This window comes from Melanerpes formicivorus, unplaced genomic scaffold (assembly GCF_026170545.1).
Source record: "Melanerpes formicivorus ecotype bairdi unplaced genomic scaffold, bMelFor1.0.p_v2 SCAF_2, whole genome shotgun sequence".
Classification (NCBI taxonomy): Eukaryota; Metazoa; Chordata; class Aves; order Piciformes; family Picidae; genus Melanerpes; species Melanerpes formicivorus.
The window spans coordinates 15,099,108-15,126,325 of NW_027142354.1; the positions used below are offsets into that span (position 1 = coordinate 15,099,108).

General features: G+C 41.3%; 1 protein-coding gene across 1 annotated transcript in view; it reads right to left on the minus strand.

The window, feature by feature from the left end:
- Positions 1-233: 233 nt before the first annotated feature.
- SCAF8 (SR-related CTD associated factor 8) overlaps positions 234-27,218 on the minus strand; it is a 166,714-nt gene continuing 139,729 nt past the window's right edge. Inside the window, exon 21 of the mRNA XM_068151492.1 lies at positions 234-299. The gene's annotated coding sequence lies outside the window, so the exon portion shown is untranslated. The remainder of the gene's footprint in view (positions 300-27,218) is intronic.

Sequence of the window (27,218 nt, forward strand, 5' to 3'; positions counted from 1 at the left end):
CTGGTGTTGCTATTGGTTGATTCTAAAACCTTGAAGGCACTCAGCGAATTCAAAACATTAAGACATTGAGACCAAAGAAAACTTGAAGCTGGCAGTATCTGGACCTTGGCCTATAACTGCTTCATAATACACTTGATACATTCAGAAACAAACCAACAATAGAGAAAACAAACCAACCTTGCATAATTCATTTGCTCTCTGCATGCCTTGTTTCCCTCTGCATCCTTAATGCTGTCCTTACCACTTCATGAGCTGAAGAATCTTTTGCTGGAAGTCTCTATTTTCATAGCACTGACAATCTGAAAAACAAATTTAAAAATAAATCCTTTTTTAACTTGTGTATCTCTAGATACATTAGAAATAAGTGTTGCTCTGAACCACTGCCAACTAAATTATTAACCTCTCCCACACAAAGCTAACAATTACTGTGCAAAAAGAACCCCACACAACAAACGCACCAGCTAGAAACATCTCCACTCAGCTCATACCTCACTTAGGCGTTCTGTGTGGACCACTCATGAACAGCCACTAAAAACTTCTTTGTACATACAAAGGGAAGTTAGAAACCAGTAATGCAACACATTACAAACACACGGTTTGACCTTCTGTTAAGCTGTCCAGTCTCACATTTGAGAAACGCACAACCTGGAAAGGTGGCTTGAAATCAGCCAGCATCACCACAGTCCTTTTTTTCTACAGTGGTAACACCAATTGTTAATACCATCTGCACCACAAAACTGCAGTCCACATAAGCACCTTCAGATTTGATCTTATTTAAAGACCCTCAAGTCCCAGGCCTGGACAGGCTATCAAATCCCAGCAAGGAGACCTCAGTAAAACAACAAGCTCTGCATCAGCTACAAAGGTATCCCATGGAACTGTGTTTTTGCACCAGCCAAACCAGGACACTGCTTTTGAGCAGATCAACACAGAGTAACTGACACATTAGCTGCCACTTTGCCTACACCACCTGAAAACAGCAAGACATAAAACGTAGCCACACTTCTTGTTCAATGCAAATATACTGAAGATGGTGTCTAACCGAGCTTCCAAAACCTGGCAAGGAGAACTCTGTGCTCTACAAAGTCTGTCATTTTCATGCTGCAAAGTGTCAGACTGTATCGCAATATTTCTGTAATGTTTAAATTGGCACGGCTGATTTTCAACAGCTTCTTCATAGCACACAGCACCTTGTCATAAAAATATCCTTATTTTTACAGCACTTAAACTGACACAACACAGAATTAAAACTAACACAAGAATTTTATTGTACTCTTGCTTCACAAGGCAGATCTTACTGAAAAGCCTAGTGATGTATACAGCACAACAGATTCTCAAATAAAATGTTACACATAAACAGGTAAAATGGAAACCAGGGATTACCCCTCCTACTAAAGCTGTCAGGCATAATAGCAGGGAAACATAGTATCAGAAGTTTTCATTCTCTAAGATTACTCAGTGGAACTGGAGGAAAGTCCCAAACTGAGTTCACTGAAAACAAAGACTGTCCCATTGAAGAAGAGGTGATTGGTGGGATTGAGGGCACCCTCACCAAGTTTGCCAGTGACACCAAGCTGTGTGCTTTGGTTGCCATATTGGAGGGATGGGATGCCATCCAGAGGGACTCAGACAGGCTTGAGAGGTGGGCTCAAACCAACTTCATGAAGTTCAACCAGGCCAAGTGCAAGGTCCTGCCCTGGGTCAGGGCAACTCCAAGCACAGACATAGGCTGGATGAGGGAACTCATGAACTCAAGACTAGGGGGTGTCAGTTGACAAAACATGAGTCAGTAATGTGTGCTTACAGCCAAGAAGGCCAACCATATCCTGGGCTACATCAAAGAAAGTGTCACCAGCAGGACAAGGGAGGTGATTCTCTGCCTGTACTCTGCTCTCGTGAGACCCCGCCTGGAGTACTGCAAACAAGTTCTGGTGTCCCCAGCATAAGAAAGACATCAAACTGCTGGAGCAGGTCCAGAGGAAGGCCACAAAGTTGATGAGAGGGACAGAGCACCTCAGCACCTCCCTTGTGGGGACCAGAGCTGGGGCTGTTCACCCTGAAGAAGAGAAGGCTCTGGGAAGACCTTACAGCAGCCTTCCAGTGCCTGAAGGGTGCCTACAAGAAAGCCAGGAAGAGACTTTTTATAAGGGCATGTAATAGGATGAGAGAGAATGGATTTAAGCTTGAGGAGGGTAGATTTAGACTAGCTATTAGAAAGAAATTCTTTACAGTAAGGGTGGTGAGACACTAAAACAGGTTGCTTATTAGGGAGGTGTTGAAGGCCAGGTTGGATGAGGCCTTGAACAACCTATTCTCATAGAAGCTGCCATTGGCCATGGCTGGGGGGTTGGGAACTAGACGACCTTTGAGGTCCCTTCCAATCCAGGCCATTCTGTGATAAAAATGCAAACAAAATAGCAAATAATACAAACTGTAAAACTATCATTCAAAAGAGACAAAATAACAATGGACTAGGGATGCAAAGAGCAGTATGAGGCTACAAGTTACACCCAAGAAGAAATGCGTGATACGTTTCTTAGTTGCTACCATAAAACCTTTGTGATACAAAATACAAAACAGATACTCGCTTTGCTGGTTGGGAAAGGTATCTATCTACACTGACCATTTACAGCACAGACCACCACAACCCTCTTTATCTTCACTCTGAGAGACACAGAGCCAAACATTACAGGGTAGGGCTGCAAGTGACACAATGATGGCATTAAGATACTACCACCATGACCCATGTATCACATGTCCCTTCTATTGCACAGCTCCCTGCTACTTCTATTGCAAAGGTGCTGCTACTGTGCCTGATGCATTGTTTGTCATTCTTACTTTTCCTACACAACAGCACAGCATGGATCCACTCCTCAAAGAGACATAGATCTTCCCTCACCATGGTAGCTAGCTCCTGAACACCAGCAACTAAGACTCGAAAGACTTGGACAGTAGCTTGCTCTCACCCATGTGATTTCAAAATGCCTGAATTTAGAAGTGTACTTTTTCTTCTTATGTTCCAGGTCACTGCAGAGAGCTGCTCAAGCATTTTCCCTTTCCTGATAGAACCACATTTCTAGCTCTTCACAGATGGAGCTTTTCTTGCTGATGACTTGGTAGTCATGGAGTGAACTTAGCATGATGCTAAATGCAAGACTCATGTCAGTACATACATGTAATTTCAACAATGTAGAGTTAAATTCTAGCCTCATGAGCAAGCCTGACTTCACTGGATTTTGCTGGCCCACAACTATAGGGGAAACACAGCTGGCTGTTGGTTAATTATAGCCATGGTGACCTCACAGTGCTAACACTCAGTCACTCAGATTTACAAATGTACAGCTAAAATGTTTCAATCTGGGGAAGAATGAGCAGAAATGAGAGTTCAATGTTTATAGCAGGCAGATGGAGTACTACTTTTGATATAAAAAGGACCAATTTAAGCCAAAGTAACGTAAGAACTCCCTAGCAGTCAGGTCTTAATCAGAGACTTACAAAGGATGATGTTCCTGCTCTGTTTGAAGAAAACCTCCTGGCCAGGGAAACCAGTCAGATTTTCCAAAGTGCTTCCAACACTCCTAGCAAGTTACTGCTCAGGAAGGTCATGATGATCTCCCACAAACAGTTCATCAAATGTTGAAGGAATTTTGCCATTGTGAATACAAACTTCTCAGCAAGGTCCTGCCAGCTCTGCGGTACTTGCTTCCCCATAGCTGCACAAAATAAACACCAGCAAGTGGCTAGCCAGGATGGTAGTGAAGATAGTAGCACAAAGATACCATGGCTCCTTCCAGCTCTACTGTAAAGGAAGACTGTATTACATTATACAATGAATAGCAACATTCAGGCCACAGAAGTAGTTCCTCAATTGCTATCTGGGTAGGGCTGTACAAACTCAGGGTATGTGCCATCTGCACGAGCAGGGAGCAAACAAACTATTGTTTAAGGGTTTTTGCTGGATTGCCAGACATCTCCAGGACAAACTATAGCCCCTGGTCAAAGCCAGTGTACAATGACCAGATGCTGAGCAATTCATGAATACAACACTATAAACACTTCCATTAGTTTCAGTTATCATTCATCTCCTGTCATAAGGAAGGTATGAGGTACTTCCAAACCTCAACAGGTCTGGCGAGAAGGAAGCAGAGAGGTGACAGTTCATGTGATTCCCCTGGAGGGTTAGCCATTTGTAGACAAACTAATGACAGCACAGTGCCCTCCTATAAAGAGCACTGCAAACAGCTCTCAACTGTGTATGCATCTAAACCTTGACCTCTCAATCATCACACAGTAGAAAGATTATAACAACTTCTGTGCAATCTATATTCAACAACAACCAGCCAATAGCCTTTAGCAGCTCTTGTAACTTCCTGTAAGTGAATCAGTGCACTGCATGTGGTTTTCCAGGCTTTCTGCCCCTCCCCTTTCCCCTGGAGAAACTTGGGAATAACCTGCAGGTAAAATGTGACACTACTGAAAGCTGCTCTAGCTTACAGAAAAAAGAAGAAAAATCCCATATTTTTTTTCAGTCAGATTGAACAACTCTAAATGTGCCAATGTGCTGAATATAGGCTATAGTCTGTATAAGCTGAAGCACAATTCCTGTGCAGACTGTCCAGTGACACAGCAAGCATCAGAGCTGCTCACAGGCAGTAAATCCTCAGGTTTGCCGGAAAGGACCATTTACTGGTGTGTGTCTGCTGTGTCAGTGTGCAGCTCAGCCCCCAAGGCAGAAGCTGACTGCACAAAGGGAGCTGGATTTTACTCGTCTGTGCCTAGATGTTTGGTTTCAGGAAACTTCACATTCCTGAGCAGAACTTCAGGATCTACCCTAAGTGCTCTGTCAGATGCAGAACTGAGCCAAGCAGGTATCTGTCTGATATCATCCAAGGCATTTCTTTCCCCCCCTTTCTTGCTACTTTCAGCATATATTTCTGAAAGCACTTGAAAATATTTTTTTCTTTTATTGATTTTCATTTCAGAGGCAGCACATGAACAAAAGTGCTGATCTTTTTCCTAACCTTTGACTGATCCTATGAGAAGAAGGAAATCTTGTTAACATTTACTTACTTACCTTTGATTCAATGACTCTACACAAAACTAATGATCGTGATCTAAAGCCTCTAACTCAGTACTCAGCAGATTATTTAGAAAGATGATCATTGATTTATCCACTTGAGTTATTCTGGAGAAGGTGTGACTAAACAGACATCATTCCACCCCAGAGAAATGTGCATCAATTGGATCTGCATTAAACTGCTTTCCTCTTTATTCAACTGAAAATAAACAAACACACAAATAAATAAATAAGGCAGAAACTCACAAGATAACAGCAACAAAGCCCCAAAATTTCAGTGTAAAACTTCTGAGGTACCTTTTATTTTATTCTTCGGGAAGTCTCATGTTTTCTTGCCTTTGATTTCACAGCAATCTATCTAATTTTATGAAATAAATTAACCTGGTCTGGAGGTTCAATACACACTTCCAAATCCCTGCCAAAGAACTGCAGTAATGAATTAGTTGGTTCAGACAAGCAATGGGAATGCATAATGTTAGTACACACCACAACTGAAACTGGAAATACTCCCATTCAGTGAGTGGTTTTGGGGTGCCACCTAGGAAGACAATCAAAAAGAAAACCTTATTTAAAGCTTTCCTCACTCCTTTTTAATCTCTCAGCAAAACTTCTCCTGCCACAGGCTGGCTTACAGTCAGATCATAAGTCTTCTACCCTTGAAAAACAGCCTTTCTTGACTGTATGTACACCTCACAACTCATGCTGCTCTTAGTCTGTTAAAGCTCATGCTTCACCTGCCCTTAGAGTCACAATCCTGTCTGCTGATACTCTGAACAGCAAGGACTGACTAACTTTTCTCTTTCCATGAAAATCCACATCTGGTCTCTACACAGGAACAGAAAGCACCCCCATGGCATGACCTTCTCCTTGCCCACTGCTCTGTGACCAACAGGGAGGTCCTCTCCTTCCCACAGGTCTAGAGACAGAACAGTTGACCCCCAGGAGACTTCTAGCAAATAACCCTCCTGCCCCATCTCCCTTTGTCCAGGAAGGTCCCCTGTAAGGTGGTAAGTAAAGTTAGTGAGTCAGCTCTGTGCACAGCAAAAACCCAATCCTTCTCCTGGTCAGCAGAACATGGCATTAGGAAGGCAGACACGGTGCAGACTTGGATAGTCACGCTAGGCAGGGCAGGGGAGAAGGAGCAGAGCTTTCTCCTCCACCTCTTAAATGACATTGTTCAGATCATCCCTTCACCTATGTATGCTTCTTTCCATACTTAGTATTACTCACTTTTAAAGCACAAGCGACCACACCAGACACACCACAGGCTTCTGTAAACTCAGTACATAATCAATACATGGCATCAGCAGAAATCAAGTAAGAAAGCTGATCCTGTATCAGCATGCCATTTAAAGAGCATCCAGAATCAATCTGTTGTGAATCTCTTCTTTGTTGTCAATATGCCTGCTGGTGGAAACACTTTTTCTATGATTGTTAATGTCAAAGTTTTTTCATCATCAACAAGTTAGGGAGAAAGGAAATAAGCCTGTGTTATTGAAAAGGACTGGGACCAATAACTAGATCTTACTGAGGTTTCTGATGCTCTTGCCAAGACCTATAGAATAATGCAGATCTAAAAAGAAGGTGACTGATTGGGAAGGGACACAGAAATACCAGAACTGAGCCTGATCAATACAAGGTTCATCACAAAACCACAGCTTTCTAGTGGTGAAGGGATTAGATCTGCCGAGAGAGCAAGTGAGGCCCCATCTCCAGCTTAGGATTCTGAATATCAAAACATTTTTGCAGTGAAGCAACTTAAGAAAATAAACATTCCTAGCCAGGCAGAGATCAGTCATAAACCTTTTCTGAAAAGGAGATGAACTCTCCTATTGTGTATTTAAAGCAGCACTATAAACCAGGCCATATCTATATAAAGCAAGGCTGTGGGCTTAAAGCAACAGCAGCATTATTCTCTGTCAAAGCTCAGGCTGAATATCCCAGGAAAGACCCACAAATTATGCTACCATTCAGGACTAGGGGAAGTGGGGAGAGGGGGAAAGGGAAAAAAAAAGAGAAAACAAAAAAAAAAACCAAACAGCTTTTGCAGAAAAAGAGATAATTTCTGTGAAAATCTCCATGAAGATGACAAAATGCCAAACCCAGCTGCACAAAGGTGAGCCTCATTCCAAAAAGCTAGCAATATTATCAACAGATCACTGCCCACATTTAGTAGGAGATACCAAATTGAACACTTAAGAGATCTACATTTTACAGATACCATGCTCCACGAAGTGCTTTAGAATACACTGCATTATCTCCTATTTTCCCAAGCACTTTATTTTCCCTTTTCTAGCACATTCACCTTGTATAATTTTTCACACTTCATGTCATAGACAAGAAAATAGCCTGGTGTTGGAATTCTGCATTTTCATCTGAACATTCGTAATTAACGAATTAATTATGAATGAACTGGAGGGAAAAATGCTTCAAAATTACTTCAAAACATTAGCCTGAAATACAGGCCAAAATTCTGTCCTTTTGCCTAAATACATTTGTGAAAAATTTAGCCCATGAAGGTAAATATATAAGGGAGACATTGGAGTTCTTTCTTTCAATCTCAGCACCCAAACTCCCCTGGAAGTCACCCACCATTAACTTCAGCTGCCAGACAAGCAAACCTGTAATTCACCACACTGATTAAGTCTTAACTAAGATTTTATAAACTAGGTTCTTGAACTGATGAATTGTTTCAGTTTCCTCTACAACCCTTATGGTGGGCTTTTTTTTTCCAAATTAAGAGCATATAGTTGATGCTGATGATAATATTTCCACTTATGTAAGTTTGAATTAGTGGCATTTTTTTTGGTGGGAGCATGCTTTCAGAGAATATTGGTGCTAAGGAACAAACCCTATGGGATATCCTAACAGCCTGAATAGGCTGTAAATGCTAAATGGTGTATCACGTCTGCTGCAGGTTCCTAGGACATCCATGGTAACATTCCCCTTTGTGTGCGAAATGCAAATGCAAATCTTAGAGGGTGGCAAAATATTCTTCACAGTAGCAGGACAGGTTAGAGAAAGATTGTCAAATCAAGCTATATATTTATACTCAACAAGCTGTTACCTATTTGTTGCAATCCTGAGCTACTTAATCCACTAACGTAGCCAGGGCTAGAGGATGGCAAGTGCTTCCCTCTCTCTTTCCACTTCACCTGCTCAAATATAAACTCTCCCTTCCAGAAAAGCTCACAGTGCCTTTCACAGGTCACAACTGAGAATGCAAAGACCTAAAGCACTTTTTCTAGGAGTATTTTGTGCCTTCTGAGCAAGCTGAATATTTTCAAAGGGCTTGAGATAGGAAGAAGCAAATGTGAAAGCTATAAAGTTTTACTAAATTTTGAAGACTATGAAATGCCCAGATACCATTCCCCCCAACAAAACAGAGGCAACAAGAACTGTGGAGCTACCCAGCCAGATGCACAGTACCACCCATCATATTCATCTCCCCAGGCAGACAGAGGCTGGTGAGGTTGAAGCATGTTTTATAAAGAGTATTTGAAGATATTATCACATCAACTCCCTAATCCACTCTTACGAGCATGTGCAGATTACCATTTTTACCAGCTCTTGTAGGTTAATAAATCTGGGTTAATTTCCATGGGGTTGCAAAAAGCAGCCCAACTCCCCCCCTACTCCCTGAAGGTATAACAACTCTTTGAAGGAATGTCTGCCTAAATAAAGTTGACAAACCTCTCTATTTTTCTTTAATGCATTCTTTTAAAAATGGTTGGAGTTCTGCCAACAACTTTTCCAAGAAGTTTCAGCCTGAAGAGGAAAAAAACACTGTGAAAACTTTTTGTATGAATGACTGCAGGCTGCCAAGAATCAAACATAGATGAAAGTATGTTGGAATATGGGAGGCATGCTTAAAGGTGCTCCTACCACCTCTCTATATAATATCATACAATGCAGTTAGAAATCACAGTATCACAGTATCACTAAGGTTGGAAGAGACCTCAGAGATCATCGAGTTCAACCTGGCACCACAGACCTCATGACTAGACCATGGCACCAAGTGCCACATCCAATCCCCTCTTGAACACCTCCAGGGACGGTGACTCCACCACCTCCCTGGGCAGCCCATTCCAATGACCAATGACTCTCTTGGTGAAGAACTTTCTCCTCACCTTGAGCCTAAACTTCCCCTGGCACAGCTTGAGACTCTGTCCCCTTGTTCTGGTGCTGGTTGCCTGGGAGAAGAGACCAACCCCTTCCTGGCTGCAACCACCTTTCAGGTAGTTGTAGAGAGCAATGAGGTCACCCCTGAGCCTCCTCTTCTCCAGGCTAAACAACCCCAGCCTCCCTCAGCCTCTCCTCATAAGGCTTGTGCTCAAGGCCTCTCACCAGCCTTGTTGCCCTTCTCTGGACACACTCAAGTGTCTCAATGTCCTTCCTAAACTGAGGGGCCCAGAACTGGACACATGTGAAGACATATCACAGTAACACAGTATATTAGAGGTTGGAAGGGACCTCAAGAAATCATCAGGTCCAACTCTCCATCCAAAGCAGGACCACTTAGGGTAGTCTGCATAGGAATGCATCTAGGTGGGTTTTGAAAGTCTCCAGAGAAAGGGACTCCGCAACCTCCCAGAGCAGCCTGTTCCAGTGCTCTGTCACCCTCACTGCAAAGAAGTTTCTCCTCATGTTGAGGTGAAATCTTCTATGTTGAAGTTTGAACCCATTGTTCCTTGTCTTACTACTGTGCACCACTGAAAAGAGTTTGGCCCCATCCACTTGACACCCACCCCTCAGATACTTATACACATTGATGACAGTATCACAGTATATTAGAGGTTGGAAGGGACCTCAAGAGATCATCAAGTCCAACCCTCCTGCCAAAGCAGGATCACTTAGGGTAGTCCACACAGCAATGCATCCAGGTGGGTTTTGAAAACAGCTTAAAAAAAAGAAATACAAAATAATGGCCTGCCCTTTTTCTAGTGGTTATTTCAGTATTTTAAACAATGAAGATGGGATTACTGAAGTTTTAGCAATATAAAGAAACATCCAGATTTCTGTGTTCTTATGGGATCTGAGAAAAAGAAGGGACCACCTGGTTCAGTCAATTCTACCACAAGTAGCCCAGAACTGCAGACATCTGGCCTGAAGGTTCTGTGGATCATGAAATTCTTCCATCCACATCATGACTCACAAAACACTTCATGAGATCAGACATGAAACGTCCAGGAAGGGACACAAAACATAGGAGAGATAAAGAGAGACTGGAGACTTGTCAAGGGTCATAACACAATGTAACAACATTTTCTGTACTGGAGGATACAGCTCCATCACCAATCCCCATCATCCAAGGAGAAGAGAAAAAAAACAATAAAAATATTCAAGCCAGTAACTCCTACAAAGGAATTTTGAAGCAAATTACATATAGCTTATACCACAAATCACAGCAGGTCCTTTTTCTACCAGCCACATCACACTGTGTTCCTACTTGAGTGTAGCCTACACTACACTGAGGCTAATGGGGTGGGTGGGGGAAAGGGGGAGTCACAGCCAGCAGATGACATTGAGCAAAATCCCCTCTGGATTTGACACTCTCCACTATGCACACAAGAGAGGCTGGAAGACCAAGCTCCTAATTTAGGCACCTCAGTAGATTTGCTTGCCTGAGTTGAAACAAATCTGCGCCACAGAGTATCTTTTACCTCTTTTTGACAAACAGCAACAAAATCAAAACAAACAAACAAACAAGACAGCTTTTTTTTTTCATTAGAAATGTCACTTAAGAGGCCAATATCCTGGTAAGAGCTTAAAAGTTATAATGAATTCCAGGATTCATTCAAGTACCCCATTCTTAAAAAACACAATAATGAAAGGCTCACATATGAAATTTAGTAGTAATAACTTTGGGGTCAAATCCACAGTGATTTCCTTGGCAAAGTTTTCACTGACAACACTTAAATGTGATTTCAGTGGGTGTTCTGTCTGAGAAAGAACCTTGGGATTGGCCCACACTATAGTTAAGTCACCCCAGTCTGAGTATTATATAGCGCCAGTCACAAAACCTAGCATTATTTAAACCATTTGCATGCCAGAATCTCCAATTGCAGGGTGTAAAAGCCAGCAGAAAGCACTGATCATTCCCTTAGTCGCAAACAAAAATGCGATGTTTTTTTACTTGGCTTTCTTATGATATCATTTACCTTCCATAATAGCAACTGCTTTCTTAAAAAACATGGGTTGCTCGGTATTCAATTTGCCAGTTTCCCCATATAGATGTAAATTTACTGAAACAGCTGTTCACAAAATCCACTGCCCAAGGGTGGAGTCCTAAAAATAAATATATGTAGTTTTAAGATCTTTTACGTCCACACATGATAAGAGATCTGGTTCTTTCCTTGTGAGTCATAAAATGGGAAGAATGGGAAAACCACAAACAAGCAAATAGAAAATAAACACCCCTATCTTTTGCTCTACCCCCTCAAAAGTCAGCACAACCACTTAGATAAATGTTTCAAATGTTAGTTTTTCAAAGTATTTAGGCATATAAACTACCCTTTTGTTTCTGTTGGCTTTAAATGTTCCTAGGCTCATGAATTCCTCCGTCAGTCATATTATTCAAAAAAATACAGCCAACATTGCCTTTATGGAGCAAGAAAAATCTGAGTATCGTTTTCTAGTTAACTCTTCTGGATCTGCATAGAAGTGAAATCAACAACAGCAATTTCAAGCCAGGTCTTCTAACCATTGTGCCTAGCCACTAACGTTTAAAAGTGTCTTATTTCTCAAGCACTACAACAGACAACAAGCTTGACAACTGTAATACAAACTCAAGTCACAAGAGTGGTGGAGCAACCACTCTAAAAATATACAATGATTTACACACCCAAAGCCCAAGCAGCAGCAGCCTACTGCTGGACAGAGTGCAGGACTTACTGCCCTACTGTATGTCACAGTCACAGAAATATTTCAGACAGAAAGCACTTCTTTTTTTGATTTGAAAGACTTAACTAAGTCAGCCCTGACAATGATATCCCACCTTCCAAATTAATGTACTTAAGTGAACATAGCCTTCATTTACACCTCTGCACTGTACTTTTACACTATCACAAAAGGAAATTCTATAATCATCACCTTCTTCATCTTTCAGGTGTTTCTCAGGTGTTTATCTAGCGTCTCTAATCTGATGTATTAGCAACTAAACAAGCAACTCATCTTCACAGCCACATTTTCCACTTATTTAACCCCAGAGGATGACTTTTTTGACATAGCCATTTCCATAGCAGATCAATGACTTCACAGTCAACAGCTGTCAGTCACTGTTTTAACAAGCCCACAAAATAGCTGCTTCAAACTCGAGCCACTCTAGCAGAAACAGGCACAACGTAGTGAGTGCTCCTCCCTTAAATACCATGGACACATGATTTGCACACCTTTCCCTCTGTACCCCAAGACCTTGCTCCCTGTTGCATTTTTCAAGACCAGAAGAACCATACTGGAGGAACTCTGGATGACTCCACAAAGAAACATGTTTTCCCTTTCTAGCATCTAAGTTTCCCCAACCAAGCTAAGGAATGAATTCTGCAACGCGGCAGCGGCAGTGAAAATTTGCGCACGGCTATTTTTCTGAGGAAACGCTGCCCATCCCAACAGTTCCTGGATGGGGGGGGGGAGGGTGTGGAAACTAACCCAGCATTTAAACTACAAAACCATAAGCTCACAAGTCGATTCTTTAGTCAGAGAAATGTGATTTCTTCCAACTTTAAGGAATGTGACAATAACAGCAAATCTGACCCTGCTTGATAAGTGGCAGGCAATTTTCCATATAAGGTGAAAAATGTGCTAGCACAGCTCATGCAACACTGCTAATTCCTTGCCTGTTCTCAATATTCAAGTACATAAATGAACATATAAATCAATTCTGTAAGTAAATCTTTTGCACACTTACGGCTATAAACCATCTAGACTACGCTCAGCACACAAGGAATTCTGAACTTAACCATTTAATGTCTTTTAAACACAGAGTGCATTTATGCTTTTTATGTATACTGCAGTAACCCATAAATTAATGTAAATCTAAAAGGTCTCAGCCATGTTCAATTCCTAAATGCCTACTATACTTTATCACTCCCAATTTATCCTGCACATTCCAGCCTCTCACTAACAAACCTATTGGTGGCAGCATATTGGCATGCCATAAAAGCAGACAGGGGGAGGACAAGGGGAAGATGTGGAATGGGTGAAGCCCAGGAGCCCAGTACCACCACCAGTCACTCCTTCTGCACATCCCATAGGGTGACCCACGGTGGAAGTATCAGGGCATCGGCACAGGGCTGCCTGCTACTGTTGTTCAGCATTTTTATCTTAGTTCTGATTGTCTTGCAATAGCAAAAGAAAAATAAGCAGTATTTGCCTTGTTGCACCTTACAAAAAGATTACAAGCATTGCTCACTAAGAGACAGATGGAAAGACTTTTGTTGATTTTAATGAGCTCTACAACAGTAAGCCGCAGTCCTCCTCCATTTTCCTGGTTTTAACACAATGGTGTCAATGCCATTATGATAAGTCATAATCTGACAAACTGCCAATGGCACCTGCCCATCTAGCACACCAAAGGACCTTCTTCCTTTTTTTTGTTTTTTTAATGAATGAAGTACAATGGCCAATAGGGTGTAAAAGAGGAAGGATTCAGAAAAAGTCCCCAGGGTTCTCTTAGAAACCATCCAAAGTTTATTGGATTATCAGGGGGCAAAAGATTTCCTAAAATCTTGTTGGCGATGGGAGAAGTTTTTTGTTTTGGTTTTTCTTTTAATACAATCCTGAAGTCCATAAACTAGTCTGCAGAAGCTGTACTCTAGAAGACAGTGACTTATAGAAGAGGCACAGAGGGAAGTTTTCATACACACTGCACATAAAACAATGTGGGTGGGGACAGCAGGAAAAGTTTGCAGTTTTTTGAACTTTCATGAGAAGACATGGAAAATTTTTATTCTGTTCTTTTAGCCACAGAAATGTCTTTATTTCGAAGAAAAATGTGATAACGGCTTCAGATTGCCAGTCTTATCTACATTCAGCCAGCTTGTAATGCTCCCAAAGCATGAAAATACAACATGATACACTGAGAAGACACCACAGACTGCTTCACTGCTAACACAAATGTAGGCTTCTGTTGCATCAAATACTTAGCAGGCAAAGGAGAACTAGAACACATTGCATGTCTCAAACAATATGGATGAGAAGTGCAACTAGCATTTGAGTTTTACTAGTCTTTCAAAGTTTTACTTATTACAGGTCCCATAAAGTTCAGGTTGCTGGTCTGCAGAACCCAACAGGCTGCAACATCACAGCTATTAGGAAATTCAACAATCAAGGATGACTGGATACAGTGACTTCTTCCAAGAGGTGTCTCTCCACCTTTTAAACAACAGCGAGCACCTTGTCAAAATTCTTCCACATTTCCTTGATAAGCTTTTCTGGTTTATCCAAAGAACAAGCTTTATGTACCAGACAGTTCTTCAGCCTCTCTCCATAGCAGTGCAGTGACACACACAAACTCTAGAGCTGACATGGTTGGAAAATGAAAAAAAAACCAATCAGTGTGCATTTACCAGCTAACTAACCTGCACTTGGCCAATCATGGTAATAATTCTAGCATTTATATTTGATAAGAGTGCCATGGGTAGCTTGTATGCAACTTTCTGTGCCTCAGCTTGTACAACTCACAGCACTGCCTGGTCTGCAGAGCTTGAATGAATTGCCACAACCTGTGACCCCATCCAGTGCTGCTACTGGACATCAGGGAAGCTTGATGGAACAGACTAACAGCTTCAGGAGCTTAACATGTTCAATAAGCTCCTGGGAAACAAAAAGCAATGAAGGGGTTTACTCTAACTACAATACTTACTTGCCTGCAAAAGTGAAAATAAAAGCAAATTGACAACTAACACAACCAACAAAACACAGGTAAAATGTGTTTCCTTTTACAAGTTTATACAAGTATAAACCCAAATGGAACTGTTAAACAGCAGAACAAGAGAACAAGCTGATATTCTTCTGTCATATGAGCTTTAAACCAGATAGGCTAGTGAGCATGGACATAATCTCAGGTACAATTCTGCTAGTAGACCTGGACAGGCTGCAGAGACGCTCTGGTGAATTTCATGAGGTTCAATAAAGCAAAGTGCCTTGCAGTCCTGTGCTTGGGTTGGGGAAATCCTCAGTGCCAATATAGGCCTAATGAGATCAATGGAGGCATAATGAGATCAAGAGCAGCCCTGCACAAAAGGACTTGGGGGTACTGGCGGACAAGAAGATGTACATGAGCAAACAATGTGCACTTGTAGCTCAGAAGGCAAACTGTATCCTGGGCTACATCAGAAGAAGCATGGCCCACAGGTCAAGAGAGATGATTCTGCCCCTCTACTCTGCTCTGGTGAGACCTCACTTGGAGTACTATGTCCAGCTCTGGAGTCCTCAACACAGGAAGAACATGGACCTGCTGTAGTGGGTCAACAAAGATAATCAGAGGTCTGAAGCACCTCTCCTACAAAGACAGGCTGAGAAAGTTGGGGTTGTTCAGCCTGGAGAAGAGAAGGCTCCAGGGAGAACTTAGAGCAGCATTTTAATAAAGCTGGTGAGGAACCATCTACAAGGATATGTAGCGACAGACCAAGGGACAATGGTTTTAAACTAGAGCAGGGTAGCTTTAGGCTGGACAAAAAGGAGAAGTTCTTCACAATAAAGGTAGTGAAATACTGGAACAGATTACCCAGAAAGGTGGTGGAGGCCCCATCCCTGGAGACATTCAGTGTCAAGCTTGATGAGGGCCTGAGCGATTCGGTCTATTTAAAGATGTCCCTGCTACTGCAGAGGAGTTGGACAAGATGCCCTTCAAGGGTCCCTTCCAACTCAATGCATTGTACGATTCCGTAACTCTACCAACTAAATCACTGTAAACAATGCTGGGTATACACTAGGTCAGTGACTTGGTGACCTGCCTTCAGAGCAGTGACCTAGAGTCAAGGGCATCGTTTCTTACCTCCAGTCATCTAGGACACAAAATCCTCATGGCAGTCTGGCAAAGGGAAAATATAATCCCCACTTTTTAAAAGGGGAGCAAAGAAAACCCAGGGAACTACAGACCAGTCAGTCACATCTGTGCCACGTAAGATCGTGGAGCAGAACCTCCAGGGAACTGTGCTAAGACATATGAAAAATAACAAGGTGATCAGTGACCGGCAACATGGCTTCACAAAGGACAAATCATGCCTGACAAATCTAGTGGCCTTCTACAACAGTCACAGCTCTGGTAGATATGGGAAGAGCTACTGATGTCATCTACTTGGACTTGTGCAAGGCATTTGACACTATTTCACATGATGTCCTTGTCTCTAAGATGGAGAGACAGGGACTTGATAGATGGACCACTTGGCAGATAAGGAACTGGCTTAGGGGTCTGTTCTGGCTGCAGTGCCGTTTAACATCTTTGTTAGCGACATGGACAGTGGCATTGAGTGCACCCTCATCAAGCTTCCTGATGACAACAAGCTTTGTGGTGTGGTGGACTCACTTGAGGCAAGGGATGCCATCTAGAAGACAGGCTTGAGAAGTGAGCCAGTACAAGCAGCATGAGGTTCAACAAGTCACAGTGCAAGGTCCTGCATCTGGGTCAAGCCAATCCCAGGCACAAATACAGGCTGGATGCAGAGTGGGTTGAGAGTAGCCCTGAAGAAAATGACTTGGGGGTGTTGATAATTGAGAAGCTCAACATGAGCCAGCAATGTGCTCATGCAGCCCAGAAGGCAAACCATATCCTGGGATGCATCAAGATGAGTGTGGCCAGCAGGGCCAGCAGGTCAAGAGGTGATTCTTCCCCTTTACTCTGCTCTTGTAAGAGCTCACCTGGAACACTGCATCCCCAGTCCTGGTGTGTGGCCCCATCATAAGAACATAGAATTGTTGGAGCAAGTCCAGAGGAGGGCCACCAAGATGATCCAAGGCCTGGAGCACCTCTTCTATGAGGATAGCCTGAAGGAGATGGGGTTGTTCAACAACAGGTTGGATGAGGCCTTGAGCACCCAAGCCTAGTTGAGAGGTTTTACTGCACATGGCAGGGAGGTTGGAGTAAATGATCTCTGAGGTCCCTCCATGGTTCTATGATTCTTTTATATAGTACCTATTGCCTTACTATGCAAAGTAACATAGCCCATAAACGAGGCAGCAAAGCATCACAATGATAAGCATATGGACTTTAGGATTCAGATTACACTGCTTTCAGGGCTCTATAAAAGGAAAAAAGAAAATTAGGATAATTAACTCTAAAGATTATTTAATTCTTAAAGAATTACTCTTTAAGAATGTTTACAATCAGCCTCATCTAATGCTCATTCTCATTTCCTGGAACCTTATCTAATCTAAATTACATACAGAAGTTTTTTGTGTTATATGAAGATGCATACAGATTAACCACACTCCAATTAATTCAGATGAAATAAACCAGCAGATTTAATAGGGATAAAACTGGAGCTCTCAAATTATATCTGAGTTAATAAAAAATGTGACCTTTTTGTACAAATTTACTCTTAACAGACCTATTACATAGTTTTAAATCAGAGGATAACTCTGATGTGGCTTAGTACAACCATGCTTCCAGATGACTCATTTTTGATGCAGGGAATGCAAGAGGGAATGTCTATTATCCATGTGATAGCAAAAAGCTCACATGGCTAAACCACGAAAACTTTGAGCTTTTCAGGGTTTAGCACTTAAAGCTCCCAGAGATTATAGCTCCTATGCCACAACTAGTCCAGAAAGGATGGTACAAACTGGAATAAGATACAGTAGAGAGAACCTCTGCTGTACACTGATGCAGTTCCCCCAAAAACTTCCCACAAACTTTTGAGGACACCATTTAATCACTCCCATCTTTTCTTGGCAAGAGTTTGTGTATTACGTATACCTATAAGTATTATAAATGTGTGTGTATCAATAACACAAAATACTAAGTAGCATTATATAGAATTATAAAAAATGCCACTAATGAATGGAAAAAAATTAAAACAATTATGAATACATTATCAGTAACACTTTGCACTGTAGTACAAAGTGCAGTGTATTACAAACTCAGCTTGTACTAACAAACAACCTCAACTACAGCAATTCTACAAAGAAATCTACAGACATTAATAGAAAGAAAACAAACCAAAACAAAAATATGCAGCAAAACATAAAATCTCCCCATTAAAAAAACAAAACAACAACAACAACTTTGGCTGAGGAAGATAATCACACAATAAGAACCTCAAGAGAGAGGATACAGAAAATACAACTGACAAAATGTTAATGTCAAGCTTCCTTCCCAAGATCCAAAACCGGTTAGCTCTACATAGCAACTTTAAGTATTTACCAAACATGTTTTATTTAGGGGACTGTCTTCCCTGTAACACAAAATTCCAATTGAAACATGAAATACTTTTGAGAAATAAAAACAACATCAGCATGTAGATCAGAGGAAATAAAACAACTGTTCCAAACCAAAGTTAATTGTTCTAAAAGAAACAAAATGTTTAAATGGGCTTATCAGTCAAGCACAGTTCAGAAAATAGGGGAGGGGGGGAAATAATCTTTTATTACCATCTTGTCATAGGGAGAAATAATTACTGAAACATAACTATTTTAAATAATCCAGACACTTTTTGTGACAATTCAGCCACATTTATTACTCTTCATAGCAAGCAGGTTGAATGTCTTAATTTTTACATTTGAATTGTCTCAGTCAGAATTCAGTGAATTAGTCTCTCCTCTCCTGTGCAGCTAGAAGTCAGTGTTCACAGAGTGTAAGAGGACAAAAATCATTGACTAAAGGAATATTTGAAAGCAGCAATAAAAGTCACACTTGTTCTTAGCCCTCAATACACACTGCCATTTTCAATACAAGGTTCAACGAATGATCTATCAGTACTGCCCTTGAGTGACACCCTCTCCACAGATAACCATGCACGTGGTAATCTTGCATGTGCTGATAGAAATATTGGCTCAGAGATTTTACAGTGACAATTGATTATAGATAATTTCACCTTAAGTATTTTATCACCAAACCCCATATGTTTCATAGTGCTAAACCCCCAGTGTATCATTCCAGGGAGCATTCATCATAACATCACTGACAGTCAAATATTGCAGCAAATCCTCACCCTGCCAATGAAGGGATGCCTCCCAGAATTGCACATTCTGATGTTCTGTATAGTCTAAATTTAAGCATCTCTATGAACAAGGCCCCCACCCTTTCCTCAAATAAATATTCTACTACTTATTCAGACTAAACTTGCTACTAAGCTTACTACTTCCAATTTTTACTATTTGTAATCCCTTGAAGCATCTTAAGTAACAGTCCCTTCTGCACAAGGCCCATAGCTTTCAGGTATGCCAATTAGTATGCCCACTCCCTGGGACATTAAGCTAAGCTGTCCCATATTCACATCTTAGTTTACTCCAACTGAGTCAGCCTTCAGTACACAATCATTTGTTACTCTTATAAACTCTCTCCAAAACAATGTCCCAAACACCATCAATTTTTAGACTGCTATGAACTGCCTGATAGTTTATATACATTATACTCCTTCCTAGTAATGCGGCGGCCAGACCAAATGTAGCCCTACAACTGCAACAGATCACCAGTGGTTTACCCCAACTGTGATTTCTGTAACTCAGTTTCTGGTGGTCCATAAAACACTGGTTTGCCGCGCAAGAATATTCCACATCTCTATAACCACTACCACCACCCTCTGTGCCTGGGCCCATCTTCTTCCTCCAGTTATTCTCACCTTTGGCAGTACACCTCAAACTCAGCTCTCTCTCTTCAACACTTAGATCATTCTGAAGGATTTGCAGAGCATCTTGAACTGTTTACAAGTACCAGACATTTTCCTCATCCCTCTCTCAGAGCAATCTTGCGTTACTTTTGAAGAGCACGCTGGAGACCACCAGACACATTCTCTCCTTTGCCAACAGGAAGGGCAACCAGCATTTGGGTCATGCACAAAGGCTCTCTCAAAGCCTCATCTGAAACACTTAGTGACACCACAAAATTAATAAAATCTTTTCCGTTACCAGCGGTAACAAACTAAAGCCAAGGCAGCAAAAAAGGATCTGTGGCTTTATAATATGATACTCAAAATATCTGCTGATGGTCATAAGACAGAAAAAATAAGCCAAAAAAACTGTATGATGTAGTCAGTTGGCAACTGAGGAAAAATCTCACACAAAATGAAATGCGTTCAGCACTGTAAAAGCAGGGCTCTGGGAAACGGTTGGTTCCCTGTATAAGGATCCAATATTTTTTCAATTTGCCAGCATAGTATAGGGCATATAAAGATCTTAAAATAAAATTCTAAATATTAACCATGGAGAACACTTTTTACAACATTTCTTAAGAATGTTAATTCTGTGCACCCATGAGTCCTGATTTTATGATTTGCAGCCAGCCTAAGAGAAAAAAAAAGATATTTTTTTTAAGTTCTCCATATAAAAAGTCAACCACCTTGTTAATTGAGAGTTAGAAAAGTGTAATTGAAAATTACTAACCTCAACACACTCATTAGTGACAAATCCTATCCCCAGTTAAACAGAGCCCTAATAGGATTAAAGAGGCATGCAGGATGATGTATGCAGCCCTGGTATGTAAGAAAAGCCAAAGAAAAATCTGGATCTGTCCACAAAGCAGGGATCAAGCAGAAAGCTTGGGGAGCAGCGGCAGCTCAACGTCTGAGGTGCAAATGCACGCTTCCTGGTACTCTCGTCCGTTGTTGGACCTATGGATGCTATTCACAGGCACCTTCAGGACTGTGGGATCTGGGAGTGCACCCCACTGCCACCTGGAGATACCACTGCTAGGCCCAAAAGATGCAAGGTCACCCAAGCTCTGACAGGAAGGAGGCAGGTAACAGCAAACCATGCACCTCAGAACAAAGTGTTTTACAGAGCACAGTTATACTTTTCAAGGTTTTTTTATGGTCCCTTGGCTCTTCCCTACATACAAAGCTCTTCAGCAAGTGAGCAGCTTGGTCCACGACAGCTACAAGAATTGTATATACAAGTACACAGGACCCAGGTTGAGTTTCATGGTCTCAAGGTCCTTCCTCCATAAACAAAATCATTGAACATGAGATTTCCTATCGATTATATGCCACCGGCTGCACATCTAAGGAGGCTCAGGAGGGTAAATAACTTTTTCCCAAGCCAGTTGTAAATTGGCTTCCTAAATTGTCTCCAGATCCTTTCCAGACAGCAGAATGGAAATAATTAGAGGTGGTTGGAAAAAGGAATTTTTGTCTTGCAGGGAAAGTCTGATAGTCCTGTACTTATTTTTATCCTGGCACAGGCCAAAGTATAAAGGCCATAAAATATTTAATAGAGAAAAAATACTGCAAGGTATTCTGATAACTTACTGGAACAGCATCCCAAACACACTTTGATCAATTTTGCTGCTTGAAAAGAAGTCAAAGAGAAAATGTCTAGAGTTTGAATACCCCCAGTGCCAGCTGGGGGTGAGGGGTACAAGGCCCAACAGGCACTGCCACACAAGAGTGCATCCAGACTGGGAGACAGGGAAGCCACAGGAGGATGAAGCCAGGCAAGGAAGCTTTTCACATCTGAGGATGACCTGTAGCACCAGGGAAGGCCAACCAGCCCTGCTGCCTAAGGGCTAGACAGAGAACCAGGGCTCCGTACTGTTCCCCGGCCCCATCATGTAAAGTCACATCCAAAGCCTGGGAAGAAACTGGGCCATCGCTTCAACTCCCAATGGACAAAGGCACTCTCCTCTGGCAAAGGGAACGACCCAAGTCACGCACTTGGATGGTGAAGACCAGGGGAAGGTGGCATTGCTTGCACAAGGCTGACAGGGCCAGGATGGCTTTCCTAGCTCAGGCAGCCACCACCTTTCTACCCAAACGCAACTGGCACAAGGATGACACATTCCCCATTTCAACACACCATCAGCCCACAGAAATTAGTCTCCTCCCAAGCATACTTTTCATACCTCATGACCACATTGCAGTCACTATCACTGTTCACACAAGCTCTCCACACTCCTCATCTTGCTCTGGGAAGGAGACAGGAGCATAGTGGGAACTATACTTAGTTACTGCCCCCTTGTTAATCTTCTGAAGACCAATTTAAATGGCACATTTTGGAAGTGTGGGAAAGGAGGTTGCTCCCATTTTAAAATAAACCTTTGTCTCCGTCAGTAGTAGTTCATCCTAACTTTTCTTACTGCTCACTGTGCAGACAACACTTGCCCACCACCCATATAAACAGTGACTTCTCCACAGAAAAGTCCCAGAGGCAGGAGCTGAGACACACAGGGAAATTTGCAGAGACTTAATCTGTAAAACTTGTACACAAACTGTGAACAAGTGTAAAATGGAGATACACCCTCACCACCTCTTCAGGAGACAAAGAACACAACTTCCCTCCTGTCATCCATGTACAGCACTATGCCTTCTGCTGCCTAACCAGAGGTACTGTTCAACCAAGGACCTAAATAACTCTTCAGTAAAACTCTTCCTTATACTGTGGAGATGGCTGCTTCATGCAACTCATATAAGTAGGATGCCTCATAGGAAAATCTTCAATGCCTTCACATTCTTAAGGGTCTTCTCTGAAGCAGTTTAACTGAGAGTCAGGGAACTCTTGAGCAGATGTGAATTCTGCATCATCTGATTCTTGCCTTCAACAAAATGCCCTTGACTAGTACTCCTGATGAGGATGATGCTTCTGTCTATAACTTGCTCTAAGCCGTCATTCCCTCAATGTGCTTTTCTACTGCACAGATATGGAGGTCTCCTTGGCATCTCTTACTCTTCAGGTCATCTGGCAATCATTCCCAGAGGAATCTGAAGCATGACATCTAAGAACAGCAGAAGCAGACAGAGCCTGAAGCACAAAATGGCTAGACATGGACACCAGAAAATTGTCTTACACCATTAAATCTTTCTCCAGAAGCTCCCTTTGAGTCAGACCAAGATAGCAGGGGAAACACAGGAGCCCTTGGGAGTGATTGCATCAGTTCAAAAGCTTCACCTCTCCTAACTTTCCCAAATGGAATTACTGCTTCCAAACAGCTTTACACTGAAGACTGCTGAGTGTGCGGTTACTGGGCTTTAAAAAGGTGCCATGATGGAGAAGGTGAAACTCAGTCCAGAAATTATCTTTTGGTGTTTTAGACTTAGATGGCCACCAAACAAGGAACTAATTGTTCTTTCCCTTTTAATATTTCTACAGAGTGAGGCAAGCTTTACAAATTTTAAAAACAAACCCAACAATATTTTTTTTTTAAATTAACAAACTTAAAGGCAGTCAAAGAGAGGCAAGATACTAAATGACGTCAGTTTCATCAAAGAGGCAGATTCACAGCATGTGGCTATAGGTTATGATGCCAACAGGTTCAAACTTGTTACAAACAGACTCAAGGAATTCCTGCCCACACTTGGAGATAACCAAGAGCCTTTTGAACACAGCATGGCTCTGAGCCAAACTAACCTCTGCTGAACCGCAGGGACTTCACCTTTAGCGCTCTGCCATTACCTTGGGCTCGGCACACGCTGGCAATGTTCACAATGCTTCATGCTGGCTCAAATCACAAGCAGAATTAATTCTCGTCTGCTTTCACCACAACACACAGAAAGAGCTGTCGGCATGCTCAGGGCTTTGTCTTCAAGCCTCCACTTCAATCTTGGGGCCATTCATACCATTCCCTGTGTTATCAATCTAACAAAAAAACATTTCAGGCCAGTTTTTGACTCAGGTGTCAATGTCTTGACACAGAAACAAAGACTTTCAACTGAAGGTGATGAAAGGTGTTGAAATGAGAGTCCAATTAAACCAATACAACTTAGCTTTTAATTATACTGTTTTACCATAGATTTTTTATTGAAAATTAGGAGTTTACACATTTGTGCAAGACTTCTTAAACAAAACAGCAATTTTATTTAAGTGTTTCCTTGGAAATACTCAACCCTCCAAACAGCACATCTGTTTAGTGGGTTGGGTGCAGGGAGCAGGGCACAATGAAACTTAGATCATGTTTACAGTGGGTAGAGTTGCCATACGTCTGCCTAGCTTTAAGACTTACAGCCTTTGAAAGTCCTTGTGTCTGGTCTTTGACTCAAAAATGACATCTCTGCTGAGAGACAGAGGGATACAGGACTGTAAAACCAAAGCATATTTTCTTAACACTGCTCCAGAAATATCCTCTGCTAAATGTGTAACAGATACATGTTCCTCATTAAAGAAGCGTTGCTATACATTATGTCTTGGCTGCAGACAGATTCTGGCAAAGCCTGATACACCATGGACATATAATTCATGTGTACAGTATGTAAACTCTATACCCTGCTTCTCAACCTGCTGAGGACCTATTGTCAATCTTGAGCTGTCTAAGTGGGAGTAAAGAGCAAAAGCAGATACATGTGAAGGACCACTACGAGCCTGATGCTGTAACAGCAAAAAGAACAAAGCCTTTGGGCACACTTTTCCTGACGGCCATCCCCAGGCACCTAGGTATTACTCCCACATGTCATGAACTAGAAAAGCAGCACCACTTCCAGTTAGTTTTCTCTGAGAGGAAAAAAGAAACCATTACTTCATGGTGATAGTTTTGTTCCTCGAGTCATCTCTTGCCTTTTGTTGAAATTTAAATTAGGGTTTCTTGGAAAGGTAGGTCCTAATGATGAATTGCAGCATTTTTTTGGCTGACTGGTGCTTAAAACCAGCCCATGCTAAACAACTTCATAATCCACAGGGAGACCCTCAGTTTTACTTCTTGCCTGGTATTCAGACTTCCATTTAATTACTGGTTACTTAGATTTATAGGCAGATTTGCTAAAAACAGTGACTCTCTGTGTGCAGACAATAACCTTTTGATGGGTATGGTAGTAAAACTGAAATTCCTATGTAAACAGGACCAAATTTTAAAAGTAACTGGTGTAGCTCTCTAATGAAATTGGCAGCACTGTGTGGGTACTTTGTCTTAGAGAATGCTAAATGGTGCATGGCCAGCTTTTGCTCCATAAACTGTCAAACAAGAGAACCGCAACTGTTCAGTGATTTGTTTTTCTAATGTAGTTCTTCGCTATGGGAAATGTCTTTTCCATGACCAAATGTAGGAGCTGTCAGGATCCAAAAGAAATACAGAGAAGAAAGATGATGGTCTAGAAGGTATCTTCCAAATGAGGAAAAAAGGTGATGGAAAACATTTCTCAAACACCCAGGTTTGGTCCCATTATGAAAAACACAGTGCTTTGGAAATATTTACTTTAAGACGCTATTATTAATTGTTGAGCATCAGTTATGTTACTGTCATACCAAAATCTTTCTTTTCCTTCATTAGGCAGTACTTATGATAATATTGCTGCATATCTCAACAGCAAGATTAAACATCAATATATTTATCTGCGGTAGCTCCTTCTGAGAGCCTTCTACTACTTCAAAAGATGAACCAGACTCCATCACCTTAGACAGGTAGAAAATACTAACACCCACCTTTCATTACTTGAAGAAGCAAATACTGCCAGTCATACTTGAGCTGCACCTCAGTAGGCAAAGCAGTACACAAACACTGGTCACAAGTTTCCAGGTTTGTTCTATATTCCTTTCATCATTTCATTGTGGTTTTAGGCTCGTGTCAATATCATGGGAAAATAATTTAAATAACAATGTTGTTTTGTTCATTATAATAGAGGGTAAGTAAAAAAAGAAAAGACTTTACTACTGATGAAAGAATGTCCTTCAGTCAGAGTTCTAAAAGCAACCAGTATGGACTACCTCTATTTCAGATAGATGCTCTGGTGAAGTCTCTCAATAATGGAAAAAGCAGCACAGATCTCCTTTTTCCTAATTCCCTTTGGACTAGACAAAAAGAACACAGATTTCATCATCTGAATTCAAACCTCATTTGACTTGGTCCTCAGGAAGATACAGTGCATATAAGTATTTGTGGTGGATATTAAATTGTTGATTCTGGAGATGTAATCAGATAAACAATATTTTTAATGGGGTTCAAACCCTCACAATACCCAATAAAATAATCAAGGCAAACCCGAGCAGACTGTAAGACTCCGCTGTATGTGCAGATATTCCCAATGGTGCAATCGCAGCTGTTAATTAGGCCTTGGTGCTTTCTACTGCACACTTTCAAGTGGCTGATATTACAGCTAGTTTCCCATTACCTTACAATTTCCTTGCCTGTTGCCAGTCTAGGAACTGGTTATTCATAACAAGAGCAAAGGTAGGCCAGGACTACTGCAGGGAATTTGAGAACTATTAGCACTAATACACCAACTACGACAAATCCAGTCCAAAAGAAGGGAGCGTCAACACACAGTAGCCTGCATCACAACCACTGAGAATCAAAGTTCACTTCATTTTATGTCCCTGAAATGTCAAGTCAATTGCAAATTTAAAAATAATAGTTTTATCACTTTGCCAGTCATAAGATGAATCATAATAATCTTAGTAACGTTGTGTTGACCTTGACCTGGCTTTAGACAAGCAAGTCATACATGCAGAGAAAACCAGAGGCCTGCAGAGTAATTACAAAAAATAAAAGTCACAGCCATGATATGATGCCAAAACCCTGTTTGGTCCCTATTATCAATTGTAATCCGTATTATTCTTTGGGTATATTTCTAGATTAAGCAATGTGATAGCAGCATCTTCTTTTACCAAATGTCTAATGCATTACTAGCACTATATAAATGAATAAACCTTATGGAGGGGAGGCTATTGTGAGTGTTGTGCAAGTATTTCCCTATACAGCTGACAATACTGGATTGTGATATAGCTTAAAAATTTTATCCCAACTCAGAACTCCGTAAGCCCAATGTACTTAGTTAAGGCAAAGGTTTTTTTCTTACCTTCAGGAACAAAAATTAAATTCTCAGCAAATTAAAAAAAAAAAAAGAAACAAAAAAGGAAGGGGAAAGATTCATAGCAAGAGCTTGAACATGAAGTTATGAAAACCCAAACAGAGATGGAAGTTAAAGGAGTCAGCATAAGTAATTATGTTGTTTCTTAAAAAAGAAAAATACATTATTATAATTATTTATAATAGCTTAGCTTTCCAGATGTTATTTGTGCTTTGTTATAATGAAAGAGCATAATAGCACTTAGCACCAGCTAACAT